Below are 25,911 nucleotides of genomic sequence, written 5' to 3'. Positions count from 1 at the left end.
CTGAATAGCTCTGTATTAATGGAACCATTTATGCATTTTGACTTTTTCAAGGATTATGAAGGAGTTAGATTCTGTGGAAAGCTTTAACAGCAAAATTGTTCCAATGGGTTTTAAGTTTGCTTTTAGGGTTCTTTTAGCCCTTGAACTGATTTTATCCATGAAGAGACTACTATGGGCTCTTGTAAAACCAGATTAAAAATGTCTTTCCAAAGTGACAGGAAATAACTAATATAAAGATCACTATAACTGCATCAGTATGAATCAGTCATTTAACAGAAACCCCAGGAAAAGTCAAGTTTTAGTAGCTCCTTGCCCAGGCATGCTCTGATTTTCACTGTCTTTCAGTGGTCTCAGACTAAACATTATTTGGACACCATTTCCCTAAAACTAATGTTCTGTGTATAAAAAGTAATTGCAGTTTCATTGGTAGAGATCCCAGCTGAACACCATAATCTTGTATGTGTTTGCAGAAAAGCTATGGGTCTAGTTTTATAAAAGTGGCCTCACTTCTGAAAAAACAATTTCCAGAACTCTTCTAAAACAAATTCTTCCTCCTCTATGAATTTATCTAGGTGAAAACAATTCTTTTAGAATGGAGACATATTTTTCAATTACTCATTATAGCCCCAGATGCTTGTCACAAGCAGAACTATCCTATATAGGGATTCTGAAATAGCATACAAAGGGGGATATTAATAAAGTTTTATTACAGTTGCAATGTTTGGGCTTTCACAGAATCACAGAATCCTAGGGGTTGGAAGGGACCTCGAAAGATCATCTAGTCCAACCCCCCCTGCCAGAGCAGGGCCACCTAGAGCACTTCGCATAGGAACGTGTCCAGGCGGGTTTTGAATGTCTCCAGTGAAGGAGACTCCACGACCCCCCTGGGCAGCCTGTTCCAGGGCTCTGTCACCCTTACAGGAAAAAAATTTTTTCGAATATTCAACTTGAACCTCCTATGCTCCAATTTACACCCATTACCCCTTGTCCTATCACTGGTCACTACTGAGAAGAGCCTAACTCCATCTCCTTGACACTCACCCCTTACATATTTGAAAACATTGATGAGGTCACCCCTCAGTCTCCTTTTCTCCAAACTAAAGAGACCCAGCTCCCTCAGCCTTTCCTCATAAGGGAGATGTTCCACTCCCTTAATTATCTTAGTAGCTCTGTGCTGGACTCTTTCAAGCACTTCCCTGTCCTTCTTGAACTGAGGGGCCCAGAACTGGACACAATACTCCAGGTGCGGCCTCACCAATGCAGAATAGAGGGGGAGGAGAACCTCTCTTGACCTACTAACCACACCCTTTCTAATGCACCCCAGGATGCCATTGGCCTTCTTGGCCACAAGGGCACATTGCTGGCTCATGGTCATCTTCTTGTCAACCAGGACCCCCAGGTCTCTTTCACCTACACTGCTCCCCAGCAGGTCAGCCCCCAACCTATACTGGGACATTGTGTTGTTCTTCCCCAAATGCAAGACTCTACACTTCCCCTTGTTGAATTTCATCATGTTTCTCCTTGCCCAACTCTCCAGCCTGTCTAAGTCTCTCTGAATGGCAGCACAGCCCTCTGGTGTGTCAGCCACTCCTCCCAGCTTAGTGTCATCAGCAAACTTGCTGAGGGTACATTCTATACCCTCATCCAAGTCATTGATGATGTCCAGTTGGTGATTGATGATGATGTCCAGCTTTGTCCAGTTGGGTGCTATACCACCCTGTGATTGCAGACCAAACTGTCTAAGTAAGATTTGACCTTTTGCTATAATTTCTTCTCTTTCTTCTTGGGCTATTCATGAGTCAATGTCCCAGTATGTGTCCTCTTTAGGGATAATGCAGACATAGAACTACTGCTACAGCTGAAGCTGAAACAGGGGATCAAATTTAGCCCTTCAGCTGGCAAGACCATGTTCCAGGTCAGGTCTGAATAAGATCTAAATTTTTTACTGTAAGTCACAATAGGAACACTTATCTTTAAAACCAGCAGGCCCTTTATATGAATGTGTTTCAAATAAGTCATATTTTAGATACAAGACAATGAGAAAATATTTCTGTTCTTCTTTTAAAAAACTTTCCTCAGTCTTTCCAAAGTCTTAACTTTTCTTTAGCAAGTATGATACAAAAGGTAGAGAATAAAGGAGTGTAGGTATAAATAAACAATAAAACAGAGCATTGTCCCACTTTCCCATTCCCTTGGTGCAGTTATTTCACCAGTTTTGCACCTATTGAATCATCCTTCCACTTTGAGTGAACCTCCCCAGTTCACTTGTGAGATCATTAGGGAAAATAACACCAAAACTCTTAGAGAAGTTGAGTCATTCACAAAGCCAGAGGTTCAGTAGTGTCTCAGAGGGAAAGCAGATCAGCCCTACAGACCTTTCCATGTCTTATCCATGTTGACTTTTAGTCAGCTCCTTTCTTTTTCCTCTAGGCACTTATGTACAGGATATGTCTCAAAAGTCTCTGACTGGAAAACAAATTACTCAGTCTCATCCAGCTTGTGACTGAACAGCTGAAGAGGGAACATATTCAGAGGCAGATTTGCCGAGGAATGGCTTATTGTTAGATGACAAATTCTGAATGTTCCATGGACCATGAAACCACCTAAGCCAACCATGACTGTCCACAGCTTCAGCGAAGCCATTGTCTAGTCAAAGAAATCATATTAAAAGCTTGTTGCAATTATTTACAAGAACTCAACACTCCTGTCCATTGTAATTTAAAGCTGAGAAATCCAGTAAAACATAAACCACCTCCCAGCCAGCAAAGCATTTCTACTTAGTTTAAAATTATGGATGAAAGTTCCAGCTTGAGAAAGGGACTCATCCATTAGATAAGCTTCTCACATAACGAGATGGCATTTCTTTGCATAAATGAATTTCTGAAAGTGTCAGTAGTACCTGTCACTCAAACAGGTTGGTTGGTGAAATATTCATACAAAGGTTCCATAATCCTGGAACTCTGCAAGTCTGCTGAATTTTCAGTTGGTCAACTCACTGACTTCTTCCTGGAAGGAGCTACAGGAAATACTAATGAAATCAGGTTTGATTATTCATCTTAAACACTGCAAATTGTTGATTTTCTCTGATACAGCTAAAGTAATTTAGATTACTTTAAGTAATTTTAAATGTAAATGACCAACTTGGACAGAGCCTATCGTACAGACTATGACTTCTACATAAAATTACCTATACATTCTTAGATAATCTATTTCTGACCATAAACCAACAGTAATTTAAACTATTATAATATTATAACTTGCCAGAGAATAATACCAAAGTGGTCAATAGCAAAGTAGCTCCTAATCTTAATATTCACATTTTCTGATAAATATTCCAGCTCCACAGGAAGGAGCCATCTTGCTAGAACTAAAATAATTTTATTATAAATCATTAGCTCTTCAAATAGATGAGCATTAAAATAGAAAATCCATGAGTCTGCAGGCCAGAATATTTTTATTTCTAAAAGTGGAACTGAGAATTGCTTTTAACTTTACAGAAGGTCTCCAAAGGCCTCCACGTGCGTCCTTTCTCCACCCTGACTCTTCTGCATGCACGGAAGTTTTTTCACCTGAATGGTCCCTGCCACAGCACTGGGGCTGCAGAATCCCTCCCAGTTCAAAAGACAGAGCAGGAAAGCTGCAGAATTTGGTCCATTTCTGGTCCTCTCCTCTTAATGGTTTGCACCTCCAGTTAAGTCAACAAAGAAGTATGCTTGCCCACTTTTTCTCTCTTTTGAAAAGACACTGCCAGTCAATGTGATGGATTTCATTGCCACCTCTACCAGCTCGTTTTTAAGGTGTTAAAATTGGTGCTTACATTATCACTAATATTTATAATAAATATTATAAGTATAATGATACTTCTACTTTAATGTGATAATTTTTTTTTTCAGTGGGGTATCTCATCTTTCAATGTTGGTATCTCATCTCTAGTTCTACCTCCAAGTACCGAAACCAAGGCAGAAGGTATCAGCTAAATAATTTCTGAGAAGCCAGGTTTTCCAGGGTTTCCAGCTAAATCCTATCAGAAAGTATTAAAGATTTTTTTAAAAAAATGTTATTAAAGAAATTAATATTATTTTAAAATACATTAAATAGATGCATCTTGTTTTCTACTACAACTCATTCAGAGAAAATAATTAAATTACTCATGTCTTACCCTCTTTTTGGTAGTCAGAATGCTGCTAATACAAAAAAATAGGATCTTTCTGATTAATTACATCTAAATCCTCAATTCTGAATCCATTGAACTTCCTCTGGATATATAATTATCCTAACTGGAGGCTTATAACTAAGTTCAAGATAGGATTTCAGAGACAGCAAAAATTGAGACTATGTAATGTTCCATACCTGGTTGTGAGCTTTTTTTTCTCCCAGCTTATCTGATAGCAATGATGAAGAAAATGTGTAACCCTACCTTCAACTCCAAAATGCAAATTTTATGTGAATAAATTGGAATTATGCAGAAACTGTCTGCATAATCCTGTGAGAATCAGTGACTATCAATTACTCCCAGGAAGATAACATACCTTGGGAAAGTAGCACTGTCAAGGCTACTTAAATGATCCCATTTTTAACAGTAGATGGAAAATACTCAAGCTCCTGAAAATTCCTTTTTAGATACAATTTTTCATTTCATAGGAATAAAACCCAATTGAAAGATAAGAGCAAAGATAGGAAAACAGGATTGAATTCCTCCAGTCTACTGATGAATTTATTTTCTGCATTTCTTCTGGAAGTTCAGAAATCCTGAACCTTAACTAACAGGCAAGAGCACAGCTAAAATATGGAGGGCACCCTGTGGAAAAATGGCAAAATTTCTTGCTATCCAAAGCACTTAATGTAAACCTACAATTCTACTGAAAAAGAAAAAACTGGATTTAAACACATTCTCAGGACTAAGCACTTGCTTGAGTGCTTCCCTGAATTGAAGCCAAATTGAGGGATATAAAAAACTAATAAAGAGGGAAACTCAGAATGATTTGAAATCCATCTAGCATGCACTCCTGGAGGTTTTGTAAAGACTCAATTTAATACCTATATTTTTCTGACACCAATATAGTAACACCAGAAAATAAACTTGTGAAAGCCAGGAAAATGAAAGTCTAAGACATAGATCCAGCAGCTGAACAATAGCTTACTTCATGCCCTGGAAAAGCCAACTCTGACTTACCTGGGCTAGAAACATCAGAATAGAATAAGGGGAAAATTTAATAGGAGATTTCACAAAAAGCATGAGAGGGGTTGGATACTGTTAAACCTGTGACCCATGAAATGCAGGATTTTTATTCCAAGAACTAATCATTTAATGAAGAAGCACATGTGTGTGTGATTAGTTATGGCTGATCTAAAGATCTGTCTGATTTTGTGTTAGCTTATTTAACCCTGGTTATGTGGTAGAATTCTTTTTTTTTAATATCCCTTTGCCCACTGTCACTTGAAATGGTGTTTGTGCAACCTGAACACTTTGAAGAAGAAGGGAGCAGCATACATCCCAAGCTGCTTTCTGATACCAGATAAAACAAAGGAAATTTTTTTCCTCTCAAGCAGTATGCTGCCATGATGCTGCCTCACAGCAGGTCAGACACCATTGTCAGCAGGGAAACTGAACACAATGACTAAACCCATGAAGTTTATACTGATGTTTTATATCAATATTTTACTCTTTCACTTGCTGAAAGGAGCCATATGTAAAGTTGTATAATCTCTTTCACTCCCATTGGAAGTTTCTCCCCATTGGAGTTTCTGGCTCGCTTCCTGATGTCTCATCTCACATGGCAGAATTTCACAAATTCTCTTTCTTCTGCAAGACTCCCACATGCTGGAGAGCCCAACAGCTGCTGGCAGCAATGGAAACTGAGGAGGGTTGTTTTGGTTGGAAAGAATATAAATAAAAATACAATCTGAGGCTGAAGCTAGGAATTGCACAGTCGTGTAGGATCTTTAAATGCTTCCTGAGAAAGCAACCCAGAGCATCCGTGTCTCTTGGTGGACAGCAAAGCCAGTTCAATGAGGGCCATGATTCCCATCACACTTGGAGTTCAAAACTCCATACACACCCCCAAAAATACTACCTGAATTTCAAGATGATGTTAGAGGGAAAAAAAATGTAAAAAGAATAAGGCCAGCATGCTATAAAAATTAGACCAATCAATGGAAGTGATATGATGTCTTTTTCTATCAGAATAAGAAGTCACGATTTTGGCAAGTTCACCTCTAGCATCTCTGGTTCTACTTCTGCCACACTCTTGTAGCAGGAAGGAAACAACCCTACTGATTTGGGCAGTAGTGATGCTATTTTCAATGCATATCCCAACATTTTCCTCATAGTGCTAGCTATATAACCAACTTCTTGCAGAGCTGGCAACGTGACAAACCCCGAGAAGCTGCAGGGCAGTGGCTGCAGCTCAAGGCAGAGGCTCAGAGCGTGGCACCCCAGTGCCAGCACCCACAGCCTCCTTCTCTTTACAGTGATACAGCTCAGAATACTCCACCGGGGGAAAAATACCACATCAAGAAAACCAAAATACCACAAAAAAAAAAAAAAAAAAAAAAAAGTCTAGCCCTACCAATTTGACACTGCCCAGTAGCCTCAGGTGAACTGGGTGGGTAAAGCAGCTGAGACTGACTGAGCCCCTTAGAGACCATCTCCCCAAGGGCTCAAGGCACTGGCATTAAATTAGTTTGCCTCATCCCAGTGAGTTCCCTCTGTATGTAAAATTCAGCATCACAGTTATTCCCAGTAGCAAGGCTTTTGCCTAGCTGGGAAGTGTTCACTTTATTCCAGGAAACCACTGTTCAACATGATGCAAAGCAGCCAGAATACAGGAGAGCATCACACTTTGGTTTCAATTGCCTCACATTAAGAAAAAAAAGCAGCTTTGACTAGAGTATACTTATGGTAATAATAAAAGACCAGTCCAGACTGATGGCAATTTATACTAGACTGCAATGCACTGTAGAGTAAATTTCTTCCTGTAGCTTCAAATGTACTGAAGCCTCACAAAATATTTTTAGAATTCCTTGAATATAAACAGCCCCACTCAAGAGAAATATAAGGAAGACTAAGAGTTTACGGTTCATTTAAACAACATAAGAAATACCTTCCTAGCCAGGTACTCTTAGCAAAACATTTACAGAAACTTTTCTTGTTATAAACCTTGTTAATCTCTTATCCACATTGCTGGTACTCAAAACGGTTTTAAGGACATGTTACTTCCTGCAAATAAATCAGTTCCATGTGCAAGTTAGAAGCATGATTAGCATGAAATAAACACCAAGCTGTTCTCTTGATTATAGGAAAATCTGACTGAATTAATTTGAAAAGTTGCCTTGTGAGATACAACAGGGGAGCTCAGAAGCAAAAATCTGCCAAATAGCAGTAAAACAACTTTTTTTGTGTTCCCCCTGAATATATAGGATACCTCCAAAACAAGACACATTTGTCTCTCCCTGTTAATAAGAATTTAAGAATATATTACCATAATAATAAATAATAAATTATAATAAATGTGAATGAAACAGGGAAAAAGAGGAACACACAGAGTCTAAAATAAAAGATTGGCTTCTTTTGTCCTTCCTGCTCTCTTGCATACTTTGACTAACCCAATTTACCAATGGCAGTGTCTTAGTTTATCTTTAAAAATAGAAATCAAGACATGTTGAAAAGCTCCACAAGTCCAAAGTGTATTAGACTGTAACAGTGCAGATTTATTCCTCCTCAGCTGTAGCATCACTGAACTCTTTCCAGGAAAAGCTGTACCATATTAATTAATTAAAAAAAACCCACCCCAGAAGCAGCTCTGGGTTATCTGTGGTGGTCCAGGTATGGTTTAGCCCACTTGAATTTTCTTCCTGAGTATAAGCAATAGTTTGCCTCTGGGACAGCAGAGCAGAGAACATTTTACAACCTCCCCAGCTCTCAGTGAGCTCAGAAGCTGGACCTGGAGTAACAGTAAGAAACAGGGCCTGCCACAAGAACTTGACTTTTTTATTGTTTCTCATTCTCTAAGAGAATTTGCAAGAGACACATAAAAGCCTCTGCAATTATTTTTTCCTGGTTTGTTTTGGGTTTTTTTGGGTTTTTTTTGGTTTTATGCTGACTCCTTTTCATGGTCTTTCTTTCTAGTAAGGAGTGATTGGTGTCCAGACCATCCCTCCATCCTTCCTCCTGGACTGGGCAGCATTTCCCCCTCCCACTGCTCCTTCAGGCAAAGCCATTGAGCTTGGAGAGGTGAAGTTGGTGTTAGACATAGAAAATCAAGAGGTTTTGCAGACTGTAGCTGAAAGAAGCTTTGCCCTGCCAGTTTTTTCCTCCTGCTGTAAAAACACACTGTTTAGAAGGAGCTTGGGCCTTGAAGAAACCTTCAATAAAGAAAATTTTATGTAACAGTCCATGGGGTTTTTGTGTGTTTTGTTGTCAGTGCCTGTGCAATGTGGGTACTATGTAAACCATCAGTCTTTTCTGACTGCACACCCTGAGTCAGCCCTAATGCTTGTGACAAAAATGTTTAAAGTGTTCATAATCATGATTTCTTTCCCTTACTGCCATCTCACAGTGGTTTGTGAGATAAAGCAAGCTGAGCACAGCCAAGATCAACCTGAACTCAGCATACTAAGAACTGCAATATTTCTTTTCCTCACCATCTGTTACTGTCACCAAGGATGGAAATAAGAAAGAATTTTCCTTAAAAAAATTAGAATAAAAATTAAAATCATAGATTGAGTCACAAAGGCAACAGCTTCCACAGATCTCTCGTGTTTTACCTGATAAAAATTGTACTGACCTCATGGCAGCAAGGATATCAAGAAAATACAAATTCCTCCACAGTTTTAGTCCCCCTCCTTTGTCTTCTTTTTAAGTGCTGTAGCCTAATCCTCTATTAACAGCTCTTGCACAGATCAGCTGCACAAAGAGGGCTGAAAAAGACAAGAGACATTTTTTAAAGACTCCCTAAATATTCTTCTTTGTATTTGTAAAATGCCCCAGACGTGATTTGGAGTCACCACTGAGAGAAGGTAGGGCAAGGAGAGACTTGCAATTAGAAATAAGAAAAAAGCAGAGGGTTTTGTGACCTTGTAATAGAGAAGGAGACAGAAAATAAAAATAGTCCCACTGAACTACTCGAAGAATAAAAATACTATTATGCTTTAGCATTTTCCTGTTTCATTTTCATCCCAGTAGGAGCTGAAGAGTAGTGTGACAGGGTACAATAGAGAAAATTCTATTTCTGTTGTTATTACAACTGCTACATAATAATTGCATGGAAAGATGGAAAAGGAGATAGATGCCAATGAAGAACACTGCTAGAGCAAGACAATTTCAGCACCATTTTGATATAAAATAATAACAATCTCCCTGTATTTATGACAGCAATGAATTATCCCTTGGCACAATTGTTACAAAACCAAGCAATATTTTTTACTTCAGCTTCAGTTACTTGCATAATACATCATTATTTGCTAAGATTTTCACATGTTTTATAGGGACTAACAGTGATTAATAAATGCTTCCAGACTAAAGCAGATTTAATGCATTGAGTTAAATAATTCAGTGTATTCCATAGCCAGGTGATTACATGAATTTATTTAAAAGAATCTCAAAAGGAAAAGATAAATAAAATAAAAAAGATGGAAAAGATGGAAAAAAACCAAAAGGTAAATTAAACCAAATGTATGTTAATTAAAACAAATGTTAAAGATATTGGATATTATTAGAATGCTAAATTAACCTGGGATTGCATTCTTATATTTTACTGTGAAGCCTGCTACATGTTGTGATCTGGAATCCTAATGCTTTCTGGCCCTTGGACAAGCAGTAGGATTTATTCAGTCAAGTGAGAGATGTAGTAGAGGGAGACAGCAAATAAGAACTTTACAGATGCTTTTATTTTTAAATGATGCAAAGATTTGCTGTAAGGCATCCTAGATCCATTATTTCCACCATATACTAAAATTACCAATCACTTGTTGCAGGTGCCCATTTAGGATATATCAGGAGGTATGTTTGTAGGATTCAGAGGTGCCCCAGGTAGTTCAGGACAGGGACATCTGCTTGCCAGCAGAAAGCTCACAAGAGGTTTAATGATGAACTGAAGAAAAAGAACATTCTTCTCCCCTCTCACTGCAACTTTTAGCCTGGTGTCCATAACTGACATAGCCAAAACTCCTTTTTTTTTTCAGTCCACTTTCCCCTAGGCTGTCAGTGAAATCCTCCAGGACCAGCTCCAGATCTGACAAAGCTTTGCAGTGAGGTTGGTTCACTTTTGGCAGAAGACTTTCTTGAGTCAGATTCTCCCCAAAGCATTCACTGACAAGGATGTCCCTCAGCTGTCACCAAAGGACTCAGCTGTGGATGAATGTTTGCCAAGCCACTTCCAAAGGAACAAGTGACACCATCTGAGCTAGGGAAAGAATTGCTCCTGGGTCTCTTTTCTACTTTTGGCCTCCTCTTCCTCTCTACCAAGCTGGCCCTGCAGAGGGCAGGGTGGTGCCATGATGTTTGGGTACCCAGGGAGATGAGTGCATGGGCAAATTCAGACAAATTGCAGAAATGTGCTTTGAAATCTATTCTCTGGAAACCTTTTCTCAGGAAACTGCAAGAGCTGGAAGTTTGTGGGAAACAACCCCAAATTTGATGTCCAGGTAATTGAGCAAAATTCATTGTAATCTAATAAATGGGGAAATATTTTGGCTACATTAACTCCATCTGACAATCATCATGTCATCCAGATAAAAATAAGCTAATAATACAACCTAAAAAAAAAAGAAAACATCTTTAACAGTCTGCACGAACTTCAGAGGCCAGTGTTTTACAGTATTTCCATTTATTGCATGATTTAAAATTCCTATTCATGAACTTCCTTAACCTCTCAAGGTTGTAATTCAGTAGGATGAATTTCAGGTATTTGAAACCATACTCTGTGTGATTATTTTGCCCTCCCAGGCAGGTTTTTTCTTCACACAACCCCTGACTTTCCCACTGCCTACAGCATAAGCTGCCTGTAGCTACCAATACCTGCCTGTGCTACAGCTTCTTGTTGTCTATTGAATTGTGGGTTTGCAGGCAAGAATCTATCTCAAATACCTGCCTGCATGTTTTTCTGCTTCTTGTAGGTGAATTATTGAAAATGTGAGGGAAATATTAGTATTATACAGTGAACTAACAAATATTACTAGGAGGTGGATCAGGAAGGTCTTAGCTCAATTCCTGTTTCTTCTATAGGTCACATAATTTCCCTGCAAATGCATAACCTGCCTCCTATGCTCCATATGCTGAGATAGTACAGCAGGAAAACAAACCCTTATGGAAGTCACTGTAATGATGGAGAAGAGTTGTAGTGTCAAGAAGTCTACAAGATTTCTGATTATTAGGGAAATAGGAGCAGCATTATGCAGAGCTTTGCTTCTCCTATTAAGAACCGACTTCTAAAGAGGCCCTGGACAAAGTGCAACATTTAAGAGAGGGAAGCAGAAGTGAAAGAGAAAGTGGAAAGCTAAAGAGAAATATTTTGCTACTAGTGCTTTCTCTCCTGATCCCAGAAGGATGGTGTTTCCAGAGAAATATAAACTAGCACCCTATGAGCTGAAGAGTGAGACTTAGTCCTACAAGGTGACAGAGGTAGGGAGCACATGTACTCAGCACTTGCTGTCTCAGCCCTTTCCCAGGTCATACCCATCAGGAGCTGGAGAAACTGAGCAGCTCAGCTTGCAGCTGCTGATCCCTGGGATCCCCAAGCAGGAGCTGGGATGTGCCTGACAGTGTGGAAGCCAAGTGGCCACCAGGCAGCCCAATTTGCCACCTCAGATTAGCAGCCTCTGTCTGTGCCCCACAGAGCTGAGTTTCTAGCTCTCCCAGTTCAGCTGTGCCTAGCAAAAGGAGGTGTTTTTCTTTACTACACAAAAGAACTAAGGGAGAACCTCAGGGATATGGTTTAGTGGTGGACTTGGCAGTGGTAGCTTTATGGTTGGACTCGCTGATCTTAAAGGTCTTTTCCAGCCTCAATGTTTCTGTGATTCTATAAAAAAAACTGTGGCAGGAATACCTCAGCAACCTGAGCTGCTGCAACACATCAAGTGTTTTCTGCTTCTGAAAGAGATCCATGTCCTATTCAGTCATCTCCCTTGAGAACTTCAACACTTTTGCCCTGCAGAAGCTCTGACAAGCTCCTATTGATGTTTCTCTGAAGTGCATCAAAGACTGAATACACTAGGGGCTGATGTGAAGCCTGGCTTCCTTTTCCCCCAGCCTAACTCTGGAAAACCGAAGAGAACAGAAAGCAAACACCAAAGCAAATGGACCCTTCTAAGATGAGACTTTCTGCCTTTGAAGACTGAGTCCTAAAATACCACCAAAACCACTGCCAAGTTGTTTACAGCAAAAGGTAATGCTTGTTCATTTGCATACATTTGGTAGTAATACCAACAATAACTCCATTCTGATTAGTTAAAAATAAGTCCCAAATTTGAATTTTATAAGTCAATTAATGAGTCAGTGATCAGCACACAGCTGGAAGGGAGATCAGTTTCCCTTTGCTTAACCTGTTTGCTTAGGTCAAGACACTTATTCAAACAAATGTTTACAATCAGCAGAACTTCTGAAAGCAATTTCTAATGTTTCTGCTTATTTTCCAAAGAAATGTTTTATTCCAGCTCCCTCACAGAGAGCATTTTTCAGCCTTTAATGATCTCTACACATCAGGCAGTCCTTTTATGCCTGGAATTTGTCTCAATTACTGGTCAGATCCAAACCCCTGCTAAGTCATATCTCAGCCTCTGTTTTCAGTAATCAGTGAGAATAAAAATAAAACAAGAAAAACATCAACCCATATCAGTATCTTTGTTATCCAAGTGCCAGCTCCAAGAGACAGAATGAGATTTTCCTATTTGCCAGTTTTACAGGTCCTGATTTACAGTCTGATTTTTTTCCTAGGTGTCCATGGTAGGCCACACCTGACCTGGATGGTAAACACATTATAAAAGTGAGTTTATGAACTTATGAACAGATGTGGAAAAAATGAGGCTCTTAAACACATACTTCTCCTTGTAAATCAAAGAATGGAACAAAAGGATCCAACCAACAAAAAAAAAAAATTAATCAAATGGCTTAAACATATACTTAGGGATCTGTTACAGGAGATTACACCATGGCACTGATTAAATTAAAATTCCTATTCTGGGGCTTTTCTTTGCAGAGGTTGCAGCTTTTATTGCTCTCCCAGTCCTAACATAGTTACCAACCACCCCATTGTTGATATTTTTTCAGCATGGTTTGACAATTTTCTATTTGGCTCTTCTCTGCATGGGGGTATCTTAATATCAAATGGATGGCAAAGTAAGAAATAATCCAGGCAGATTCTCACTGCATGATTGGAACCATGTTTTTTGCCTTTACTACTGCTGGGCAAGGCTTTGAATCCCAAGCAGAGCCCAATGGCTGGCATGGTGCAGATGAGCAGATGAGAGCCTGTGCCCCAGCAAGCTTGCTGAGCCAGTGGATACACATTGTCATCTGGCCAGTGTGCCATCTAAAGGGGTTAAAGCTCCCAGGTCACCTCTCTTGGAAGACACTTTTCAGCCACATCTGCTGACCAGCCTCTCTCCGAGGCAATCAGTCTATAATTTGGTTTAGGCAAAATGAATTAGGTTGCTTTAAGCAGCCCGAACAAGCAAAAGCAAAGCTATTTGGATGAGAGCAAGTTTGAGCAAACACACAAGCATCCTCCACTGGTAGCTGGGATAACAGTGATTTCTGAGAGAAAACCTGATGAGCGAAGGCAATAAGATGCAGAATAATATTCCAAATTTACATAATCAACTCTAAATAACCACAAATCATCACAAATTGCCTTGAAGCATGTGTGTGGGAGGCAGGAGATGGAAGCTGTAACTGAGGTGCTACCTTTGCCTCAGCATGTTCCAGAGGTCAGTACTTGGAAAGCATTTAACCCTTTCCCAGCCACCCATCAATACAACGCAATAATCAATGTAACACATGAACAGCCCCATGCCTGGGGACCTCCCTCATGCAGAAAAGGCAAGATAACAGCAGAGGTTCTGACCCAAAAATTAACTTACCAGATCCAGGGATCAAGCTGCCCATTTCCCAGCTGGAGGTCAGGCTCTGCTTTCCTCTGTCTGCTTGCAGAGAAGTGGAGAATGACAGCCCTGGGTATGGCCTGTGGCTGGACTCTTTTTACAGCAATTATAGTCAAGGGTAGCTTGGTTTTAAACAACTGTAGGAGGCTCTGAGCAGTCACTCTGTTGTGTCACATCAGCTGCAGCACAGGTGTTGGCTTTGTGATACCCGACTGTGCTTTTGGGTTTGTTTTACCTTTAGAAGTAATTATAGTAATAAAAGTGCATGCTGGTCCAGTTTTTCCTTTAACTCCTGGCTGCTTTCTGCTCCTCTAGCAACACAAACCTGCTGTACACCCTGACAAAATAAGGAGCAGCCAGAGCATACTGATGAATCTGATCCCTCTCAGTAAGGTATTATTTTCTGTTTGCCAAGACTAACCCTGCCCTAAATACAGACCATGATGGTTTTGCATGTGCTGTGGTACATTTTATTCTTTGATCACATCTGCAATGGAAAAAACTATTTTCTTCACAGAAATCATGGAACCTTGTATGTCTCAACTCTTCCATCTCCCACGTAGCTGTGTGATTACTGAGGGAACATTTATCATTAATATAATGAACAAAACCTCAAAATCAACACTTAAGTGTAGTGGAACAAAGCAATCAGACGCCTCTGACTACCGAGAAGTGGGTGTGAGCCGGTATCAAATCCACCTGTGCCCAATTAGGGCAGGCCCCCTATTGAGCATGTGCAAGACCAGGGGGCCAATAAAAGGTGAAACTCAAAGCCACAGACTAGCTCACTCTCAAGCACTGTATTACCTTTATTGTGCCACTAGCGCTCATCGCCTCCAAGGTGAGGCTCTCGTGGTGCAGCTGGTTAAGACCCAGTACTGCAATGCCAAAGGCCCTGGGGTCGAGACTCCACAGAGAGCCTTCCTCTACTAGACCTGGGCATACACAGAATGCGGTCACACATCTTTTTTCCCTTCAGAACCAAGGCTATTAAATCCTACCCAGACCTTGCACAGAATGTCACTGACTCAGATTAACTGTCCCCTGCCAGCAGTGGCTGAGACATTTGGCCATCTGGCCATGACAAGCAGCATGTGGAAATAGACACTTTTTTTCTCATTTATCCTCTCTGGAGATCACCAGGATGGGTAGAGAGGAGATGAGTGACATATCCTGGATTCAAAGAGTCTTTCCAGATCACACCTCCATTACACCAACTGCAAATCTTCAAAGAATGGAGCTGTTTTCACTATCACCATGAAAATCAAGCAGAAGTAAAAGACATATGAAATAGAGACTAAAGGAAATGCTGGTGCAACAGTAAGGCAGTGAGTCTATTTTCTCTGAAGAATCACTTTTCTTTACTTACAAGCAGTGTCTGATATACATCTTTCCCAACAGCAGACATGTTGCTCTACAAAAATTTTCCATTTCTTCAAAATGGGAATTTTTTTTTATCACTGTCAACATTAATCAAATGACCTGGATTTGGGTTCAAATACATTTGATCAAATACATTTTCTTGTATTAAGTACATCCTTTATCACTGAATAAAACAAAAAATATTTCAAGTTTTCGTCCTTTAAGAATATTTATCCAGTGATTTCTCCCAATCTTGTCAAGTTTCAGCTACTCACTGTACAAGATTCACATTCATGTGTCTTGGTAAGATTCACATCACACTTGGTCTCTCATGGTTGGTTTGCTATCAGACCAACCATAGCTGGTAACCTCAATTTTCTTCATTGTGCCTGGATTTGGTATATACAAAAATTTACTTGATTATCCTTGGTCATCATGTGAAAGGTGATCTGCAGCTGCACGAGAAAGGCAATGAAGAGGATGAAAATAAGGCCCCTGCAAGACCTTTAACTTTTAGAGGATAAGCAAAAGTCTTACATAAAAATGATGATTATTCCAAATATGCTTGCAATTAATCATGGAGTGTTGCAATATTGTTTCTGCTCACAGAGACTGACTCTCAAGCCAGATGAATTAATGGACACACTTCACTAGATTAAGACCAGATACTTCTTAGTCCTGGGTGCTTTTGACTGCACCTCAGTCAACACCCTTCTACATCCAACAGTGACACTTAGCAGTGGATTTCTCAAAAAAAAAAGCAAAAATCCAACAGGGGGGAACTGTAGGAGATGGGAGGAGAAACTCTGCATGCAGTTTCAGCTGGTAAACCAATGAATCTTTTCAGCCCCATAGTACTGACCTCTCTTTTCCCTCCATTCATTCATACTCAAAAAAAGAAGCATCTTTGAACTGTTTACAAACATCAAAGACTCACTGTAAAATATTTTTCCACTCACTGCAGATAACTCCCTCGTATGCCTGCCAAGGAGTATCCCATTGCCAGATGGATTGTAGCTGTGGAACAAGGCAGACAGAAAAGACAGGATCCTGGTGATTTAAGAGGGTGTGAAATACAAACAGTTTCTCTTAAACTGTCTCTCCTGAAGCACTGTGACAAAGAGCAGGCATTGGAAGCAGCCTGGCTAGCTTGCCAAAATGCTGACAGTTCACCCTAGAAATCAAAACTATTTCAATGTACTAATATTTGATTACATAATTGTACCAGAAGCAGAAAGTATAAAACACATATATACACACAAAAAAATAAAATATGTAGCTGTCATCTCTTGCTCACAGTTTGTAAATTGCTGTCACCTCCTTCTTTAATTTTCATTTTATAGCTGGCATAGCCTTTATTTTTTTTCTTTTTTTATTTAATTCCTATCCTACTCCTATAGTTACCTCTCTCCTGCTTAGGATTCATATTGTTCTGGTTTTCAGAGCTGGCCTGTGCTCCAGGCTAGGATAGCTAAATCAAAAATGAATGTTTGAATAAATTAAAAACTAGTTTGCTCAGAAAGCCATATTTTATGTGGTCATCACCATAATTCCTCAAGACATTGCCCAGCAGCAGCAATTCCTGCTGCCCAATGCATTGGCAGCTACCAAATGGCACCACACCTTGACTGCTGCATCACAGTTTATCCAGCTTCCTTGACCTCAGGGAGTGGTTTTCCAGTCATACTGGCACATACTGGGTCTTGCTGGGACAAAAATCTCTTGAAAGATATACCCTGGTTGCATTTGTCACCATGACCGTTCAGCTTCCATAATTTAAACTGGAGAGGCACTGGATCAGGTTGCTGATTCTCACTTATTCCTCCTGTAGTATCAAGTAAATTTTAACATAGCTCCAAATCTGGACTTAAATCTTTCGATTCTTTTCCCAAACTTGCAAGTAACATCAGCACTGGTTCCATACTTTGGCAGCTGAACCTGGAATGAGTGAAAAAACTCTGTTTCCAATTCAGTCAGCCTGCCTATTTATTTCCCTCTCTCTGACAGATAATCGAGGAAGCCTGACTTCTCATCTTCTCCCTCTGCTACATAAATGAAAGGTAATTGAAATGAATCAGAATGTCAGAATAACAAAACCACAGAAGAAAAAGAAGCAGCCCTTGAGAAAATAGAAACTTTGAGTTTCTTTAAGGGACTGGTCTATGAGCATGACCATCCTCACAGCAAATCCCTTGTAGAAGTGCATTCCATGGTTTCTGCTTTCTGGTCTATTACAGGCTGTGATTCACAGCTCCTCTTCTGGAGATTTGACATTCTCATCATTTTCTCATGAGCCTAACCTGTGAGAAGTATTTTTCAAGTGACTGTTTTAACTTTTCAAGGTTTGAAATGCAGCCTGATAGACAGGAGGTGGGATTACATGACTTCGTTTTTCCCTTGAGTTTTTTCCTACCAAAATATATTTTTAAATATGATCCCCTGATTTTTTTTTCTATTCAATCACTGTTTTGTTTTATTTTATTCCTACAAGCAAACTGTAACAGCTAAATTACACATCTGAAGCAACAATTTGCTTTTTTCTAATGATCATTTCAAGTGTTTGGAAAAAGGAAATCAGGGAGGACTCTGGTTACAGAGACAGCCTCAAACTACTTTAACAGAAAATTCCTCACAAAAACATATTCTATGTAAACCAGGATGCAATCCAAACCACAGCTTCATGACAGAAAGTGGGAAGACCTAGATCAGCACATAGCAACATTTATCACTGCAATTCAGGTGCCAAAACAAAGCAGTTATATGGCCATTCCAACACACTTTACATCAGTTTAATCCATATTTCTTAAAATGAATTTATTTCCTACACAGTTTATGGGACAGCTAGTGCTATAGCATCTTCCTCCTTCAAAAAGTCTTTTATCCATTCAACTTTTCTATTTTCAGTATGGTTCTCCTGTATGAGGGATGGGCAGTTTTGTAACAGAGGTCCTGAGCCTGAGCAGTTTTGTACTCTGAATACCTATAGTACAAGTGGGTGTAAAATACCTTTTATGTTTAGTAATGCTGTCTGCACACTCCATAGGATGAAGATGTGCTTTAAGGATGTGATTTTGATTTCCTGAATTCACTACAGTGCCTCCTATTAGCATCTTCCCATCAGTGGTACTTCTGGAAAAAAACAATTTTTAAACCACAGCCTGCACTATGTCATAGTCTAATATTTTAGAAGGTTATTTCAGCTTCTTGGTTATTAATTTCTCCTGACTAAATACTCTTATCAGTATATTGGATTTTGTAACAGCTGTTTTTCCTCCAGTTCCTTAAAAATCATAAAAAAAAACACTTGCTTATATCTTGTTCAGTTTTCCTTCAGGTTTCCAATTCTTTTTCAGTCTTCCTTCAGCAGCAAGACTACTTTGCTTTCTATTCCACCTTTGAATTTTCCCAAACAATCTAGAAAAAAATTGCATTATGTTTAATCTTCCTAACTGGTAATGTTCCTACATTTTAGGTACAGGCTTTTTTGCTTTGGTTGGGGTGCTTTTTTTTTGTTTGTTGACCATGAACAGATAATTAACAAGTTGATTAAGTATCTGTCCAAGAATCAATTTATGTCTGCAGCATTTTTATATTTACAGAGTAAAAGAAAAAAAATCATTAAGCCAAGTAAGTAGAAGTTATTGAATTTGAAGCTGCTATTGACTGAAGCAGGATTATTCTCTCCAATTCAGTGATAGAAAGTTCCATTAATTTTCCTACTGAAAAAAGTAACCAGTTCCCATGCCTTCCAGGGGAGAATTTGAGGGTTTTAAGATGACTTAATAGGACACAGTACTCACAAATCCATTTGTTCATGTATGGGAAGAAATAGGGAAGTTCACAGATGATGATGCATCTGGTAGATTTACACTGAAAAAAACCAGCAGAAAAATTCACTGTAACAATCTCTGAGCTGCAGATGTAATTTCATTACTCAATAATTACATTTCATTTAATTCAGACTTGTTTATGAGTCTATTACTCATAAATACAGCAAAAAAAAGAGCAACTGAGGAGATATGAAAGAAAATAATTCCACAAATCTAGATACCTTTTCTCTGATGTTGAAATATATGGGACAAATTACTAAGGTGAAATAAATTAGCATGACTTCATAGAAAAAAAATAGCCTTACGTTCTCTTGCATTAGTTGAGGCTGAAATGCATTCACTAACACATTGGAAAGAGCTCCATTTGCAGTAAAAAGCATCATTTTATTAACACAATTTGTTTTCAACATGTATAAATCAGAACATTGGCTTCTTGGCTGTATGGATTATAAATTGTTACTGAAACACACGGTGGTAATCTTGAGGATAATTTAAACCAGGGTACTTTTCCTGACACTTCAAAATATAATTATTCCAGTCTATAAAGGCAAGAAACTGCTTGCCATAATCTCAGTTGCTGTAGTACCTGAGACTCCTAATATTTAAGAGCCTGTAGAGCAGCTCTGCTAATTTCAGTGTTTAGTGGCCTGAATTGAGTCCATGTCCATTGCACTACAGGACTGAACAAATCACACTGAAATGTCCTTCCTGTAGTCTTCTAACCAGACAAGTCCACAGCTCAGTAGTCTCTGTAGCCAATGGGAATCTGGTATTTTGGGGATCAGTTGTATAATTCTGCTGCTGATTAATTTCTTTATATTTCTGAAATGAACTCTCCTCTCAGGGCTGCTCAAAACGACAGATCCAAGGGAAATCCTGCATATTGCAGGGAATATTCAGCACCATCACAACAGCTGATCCCAAAAGCTTGACCACACATGGTCTTAAAAAACCATATGCACTTGGCCCCATCAACATTTGAGCCAAGAGCCAGCAATGCCTTTCCCTGAGGAACAGTCTCATGAACAGATTGTATCTCTCTCTTTTGTCCAGTATGACAGAGAGAAGCAGGAATACAGACATTTAGCAGCAATTTCACTCACTTTTAGTATCACTATAGCTCAGACTATAACCTGACAAAAATTTCCTCCCACCCTCACATTAAACAGATTTCAAATTCCCAGACCAGAAGGTGTGCATGTCAACATTTGCTCTTTGCCTTGGCAAAACTTACAGTATCAAATGTTATCAAATAGGGAAAAATTCCAGTAGTTTTTGTTCAAGTATGCTGGAATGTTCCAAAACTACTGAGCAAAAGAAGCCTTCCAGATTTTTCCTTTTAAGTATGTTAAATTGCAATGCTTTGCAAGACTTGAAGTATAAACCACCTCATCAAACTCTCCATAATTCTGCTCACCTCAGAACATGTTCCACAGAACATGTTCAGGGGCAATTCTTCATTAAATCCTGGGCTGTGGAGTCCATTGGGAAGCTCAGCTCAGAGGGCAGAGGGCACTCCCAACAATGTGCAGCATTTCCAATTTAGTAACTAATTCAAAGTCTTGGATCTGGGCTAAAACAGAACAGTTGTTTTTATTTTCTCAGTGTAAAAGCTTAGACTTTTGTTGCACTTTCCATGCTTAAGAAAAAGAGTAACTTTCTTCCTACCTTGATATTGAAGCTCAGTTACATTATGGGGCATGTAACCATACAATGAATTTAAAGATTAATATATTTCAGAATTGCCCTTTATTTTTCCTATTTGGTATCTTAAAGAAGTGCAATAAAAAAGCAATGCAAGCCAGGCATTTAATTTCAGACATGGATAACCAACAAGCTAGACAAATGTGGCTTCTAAACTAACAAGCGCATTCACTTAACCCTATTTTTTAGAGTACAGTTGTATTTACAGATAATTTTAATGAATTTTGTTACTTTGCCTCATAACATTACCAGCCATTTGCTATTTTGTGAGTAGAAACGGAAGTAAGGTTGCACATTTGAGGACATCTGCTCCCTTAAAAAATCCTTTATAATTTTTTTGCAAAACTCCTGCTTAGCTCAGGACTACACCAGCTTTGCAGGTACTGGTGTCTCTCTGTCAAGCTTGCAGTGAGCACAATGGGATTGCTGCAGATGCTGATACAGATTTTGACACTAAGATGAAGAATGGGCTTCATTTTTGAGATAGAAGACAAAAAGGGAAGGTCCTTGGAAGTTGGTCATTCCCCAAAGCCAAGCTGCACTTGAAGGCTTTGACTCCTCTAGGTTAGTCCTGACTTATTCAAACTCATCTGGATTATTTGTTCCATTTTATTTTTTATTTTCTTGTTCCTTATCATTTCTTAAATCTTTATTGCATGTATCCATACTGCATCTACTGCTTTGATACAGAGAGCCTGATGTCCTGTTCATTCATTGTCATGATATTTTTTTGTTAGGGCTTCTGGTTCTCCCTTTTTACCATTGTAAGCAAAACCTGGCCTTTGGGCAAAACTATGAAATTATAGGAAATTTCTGACACAGACCCCCCAGAACATCATCGAGCTTGGAGAGGAAAACGTTTTTCCACTCCATTCTCAGATGGAAGAAATGTAATGATAAATTCATTAATAAATGCACTTAAATTAACATGAAGCATCTAGCTCCCTCTCAAGGAAATGCACAGTCTCTAACTAATAATCACTTCTTCCTGAAACAGGCAGTTGCCCTTCCAAATTCAGCCTTCTGTGAGACCAAAAACTAAGGACAATTTTTTCAGACAAAGTCGGAATGAAATTTTAGATTATTATTTCAAAACACCTTACATTACACAGTAACACATTGACTGAAAACTCAGGTTTCTAGATCAAGCCTCTCTTTCCACAGCTGTGACCCTGTGACAGAGCTGGTTTCAACAGATAGAATTTGGAAGGAATATTTCACAGTTTGATCCCACCCTAGAATTCAAGGTATGCAGATGCACAGTAATGCCAACATCCTTTAATTATTTAGACACTGTTACTTGCAGTCTTGAAGCTCTTGGGTTATATTTGGATTTAATAGTCCTCTTTTTCAGCCTGAGATGTTGCAGTAAAATGTAATCATCATGTACTAAAGAGCAGAACTACATTTATGGTTCAGGTCTTTTAATTTCCTCAGCCACAAATTCTCTCAGTCATTTCCTACCTATAGTAACACAAAGAGATTACTTTAAAGAATTTGTTCTCTTAACAAGTGTTATATTTTATGAAATTGCTCATATGATTTCTAGATCATATTTATTTTAAATAAATTTACATGCATTACCAGATTGTTGTGATAGTTAACTTTAGATAGTTAACTTTTAGAATGAGCAACAATAACTTTTTCTCATCAGTTTTGAATTTCTTACACTTGACTGAAGAATATAACAGAATTTTTCTCCTCACATTTCTGAAAATAAGGAGGTTTGGATGACACTTGAAACTACAAAAGAAAATACAAAATCAATGAACATTTTTGCAGCTACTGCTAGATTTTCTGACCAAAAAAATGAACTTTCATGCAGATTCAGTATTTTTATCTCTGTTTGGATGACAGTGGGTGTAGAATAATGATGAATCAAACTGCTAAAAAGACAGGCATATGGAGCACAGCAAAGAAATGAGGGCAAATCATATAGCATATGTCAGTTTTTAAAATTAACCCATATTCAAATTTAGTTTTCTAATAAGAGCTTTCATGATCAGTAATATGCAATCTAATCGCCTCACATTCTAAAAATTATTGATGCAAACCAATACCTCTGATATTCTGCTGACCAGGCTGTATTCTTCAGCTACTCCCCTTAAACACTTCACAAGTAAAATTAGCAATACAAATGTAGTTGTGCTGTCATTTTCTCGAGGTGTTGTGTTGTCACTGTGATAAATGAATACAAAAATAGCTACATTTAGTAGCTAAACAAGATAAGTAAGTAGCTAAATAGCTACTTTGCTTTTCTTTATGAAATGTCTTCTTTGAAATGTCTCTGGTTTTAAGGCAGCAGTAGATGGGCTACACCTTTACACAAAGTATGAAACCAATATCCTTATTTGCAGATGTTACAAGTCACCTCACTATATATTACTACTTAGGAAGTTCTTCTGGAATAGTCCAATGTTCTTTAAAAAACACCAGCAGAACATTGCAGCAGCAAGTATGAAGCAGATGTAGCTTGGTAGAGCTCCCTCCACATGTTTGGTGTCAGCTGAGCATCTCCTCAAACAGACTCAAAATCTGAAAACACATAGCAAGTGCTTTTCTAAAATATGACTCCACTTTTGATCCCATTGAAGTAGAAGGAGCTTATTTGATCCTTCAGGATCTGCATAACAAGTTTCCTCAAGAGGCTTCTCAGCTCTGCACACACCATCAGTGTTATCATCAGGAGCACAGCCTTTCTCACAGTGCTTAGGAACTTGCTTTGCTATAGTCAGGAAGGGAGGTGCTACAAAAATAACACAAAATAGGAAAAGTGACTCACAATATATCATTCTTAAAAGATCCTAGCAGTATTAAAAACAATATTAACCTTCTATCTCTAATAACCAAACCTTTAATTTAGGCTTTGACTGAATTTATGTCATACAAACTGAGTTCTGAAACAGAGGATCATTGCTTCTGCATCTCTAATATATCCTGTCTGAGGGTTTTGTTATGCTACAGAAACATATAATTCACTTTTGAATTTCCAGAGCTACAAGACAAAAAAATATTAGCTAAAGAAGAAATCACTTCAGTCTTTCTTCCTTTCTTCCCTCATATGCTGCAAGGGATGTCCCATTTGCACTTAAACAGTGTAAATTTAAAGCTCCTGTGTGTCTTGTTTTCATATACAACTGTGTCAGAAGGATGAAGCAATAAGGTCTTCAATTTTTTTTGATAGGTATTTTAGCAAGATAAAAGACAGGAAGAGAGTAGGTAGATAGAGACCATAAAGAAGCAGTTTAATAGAGAAGCATCAATTCTGTTACTCCATACCAGTTTGTTTTGTTAACCGGTCACCTCCAGCATTTTGTTGCAGTGTCAAAAAATTCTTGTGGTGTTTATTCTAACTGAAAATATACTCTCTCATCTGAATAATACGTGTGCAGATCTTAAGTTCAGCCTGGATAAGCCTCTAATGGAAAATTTCCAGTCCACTTAAGGCACCTAAGATTAATAGGTTAATATTCTCCTCTGCTGCTGCTGCAGCAGCTTGTATTGGTGCCTTCCCAGGGAGGCAGAGCCAGACAGCCAGTTTTAAACAGTGGTTTCCAAGAAATCTTTGCCCTGAGAATAGACTTTTCTCCTTATCTACCATGCTACTTGTTCTTTCAAGCATCCCAGTGCCCTAACTCTCACAAATTATTAAGGAGTTCAATGCACTTGAAAAGTTCTTTGATATTATTCTGAGTAATTGCAGCTAACTCCTCTTAGGGAACTTAAACCAGACAGCAGATCATTTAAACACATGCCTTACTTTAAGCACAAGCCATTCCTTGTGTCTAAAGGAACTAATGAAAGACAAAAATACCTCCATGAGTGCCCTGAGAACTCAGGACCTGTGGCTTTCTGCCTCAAAGTGCAGAGACATTGCCTCCTCCCCAGCCAGGGAGGGATGGGGAGATACTCATGAGCATTTCCAATCAACTCATTGACTTCAATGAAATGGATAATTCTTTAAATTGTGGATCAGCTAGACTTCCTCTGTTGAAAAGAGAAAATTAAAAAAGATCTCTAGAGTCCTCAGTTAGACACCTTCAGCTCTAGCTATGCAACTCCTAGAATTAGCTGAGCTACAAGGAATGTCATAGAGTTTTTCCACTCTATCTGCAGAAGGAATAGAGAGTGGATAGTATGATGTGCAACCAAAAAAACCACCAAAAATACCATGCACACTGACTGTATAGCTGCTTAGAACCAGCCAGGAAGAAACAGGAGGCCTAAGGATGTGTGTTTGAACTCCCATCCCTCTCATTAGGATTTGAGTCCTGACTCAAACCCAGAAATCACACACACTGGAGAGGCAGCCCACGGAGCACCAAGGACTGGGCTGGGCACTGCAGATCTCTGACCACCACTGATCTCTCTATAGCCCTGCCTGGTAACAAACAAGCTTCACCTACCTGTGTGCTCAGCCTGGAAAGGTTTTGTGTGATGCTATGCAGCAGTTGGGTTGGGCCAGGTAGCAAGAACCATGTCTGTGCAATACCTACCACAACCACACCAGGGACAGTGGGTGGAGTTCCCAGTCAACCCTGTAACACCCAACCCAATCTGCCCTGCAGCTCCTTGTATCTCAGCACAAAAAAATGCCAGACCTGTGGCTTTTTACGTGGGCAAACTCAGCTGTAGCTGCCAGAGCAGTGCAGAAACTACATTTCATTGTAAAATTGGAAAATGTAGGAAATAGAAAAGTGCCTGCACTTCTCACATTTCTCTGTTGAAATCCATCAGTCATTCCATTGCTGAAGCCTAAGAAGGATTTGCTGCTGGCTAAGAAATAAAAAATTCTATGAAGAGGTGATGGTGATAAAGGACAAGAGGTCCTAAGTGAGGAAGAAAAATTGCATTTAAACTTAAAATCAACTTCTCACTTGTGCCTTTTGAGTGAAAAAAATTCCTCTCCTGATCCTCA

Source organism: Calypte anna, chromosome 3 (genome assembly GCF_003957555.1).
Source record: "Calypte anna isolate BGI_N300 chromosome 3, bCalAnn1_v1.p, whole genome shotgun sequence".
Lineage (NCBI taxonomy): Eukaryota > Metazoa > Chordata > Aves > Apodiformes > Trochilidae > Calypte > Calypte anna.
The sequence above is the reverse complement of the archived record's forward strand: the minus strand, read 5'-3'. Positions refer to the sequence as shown.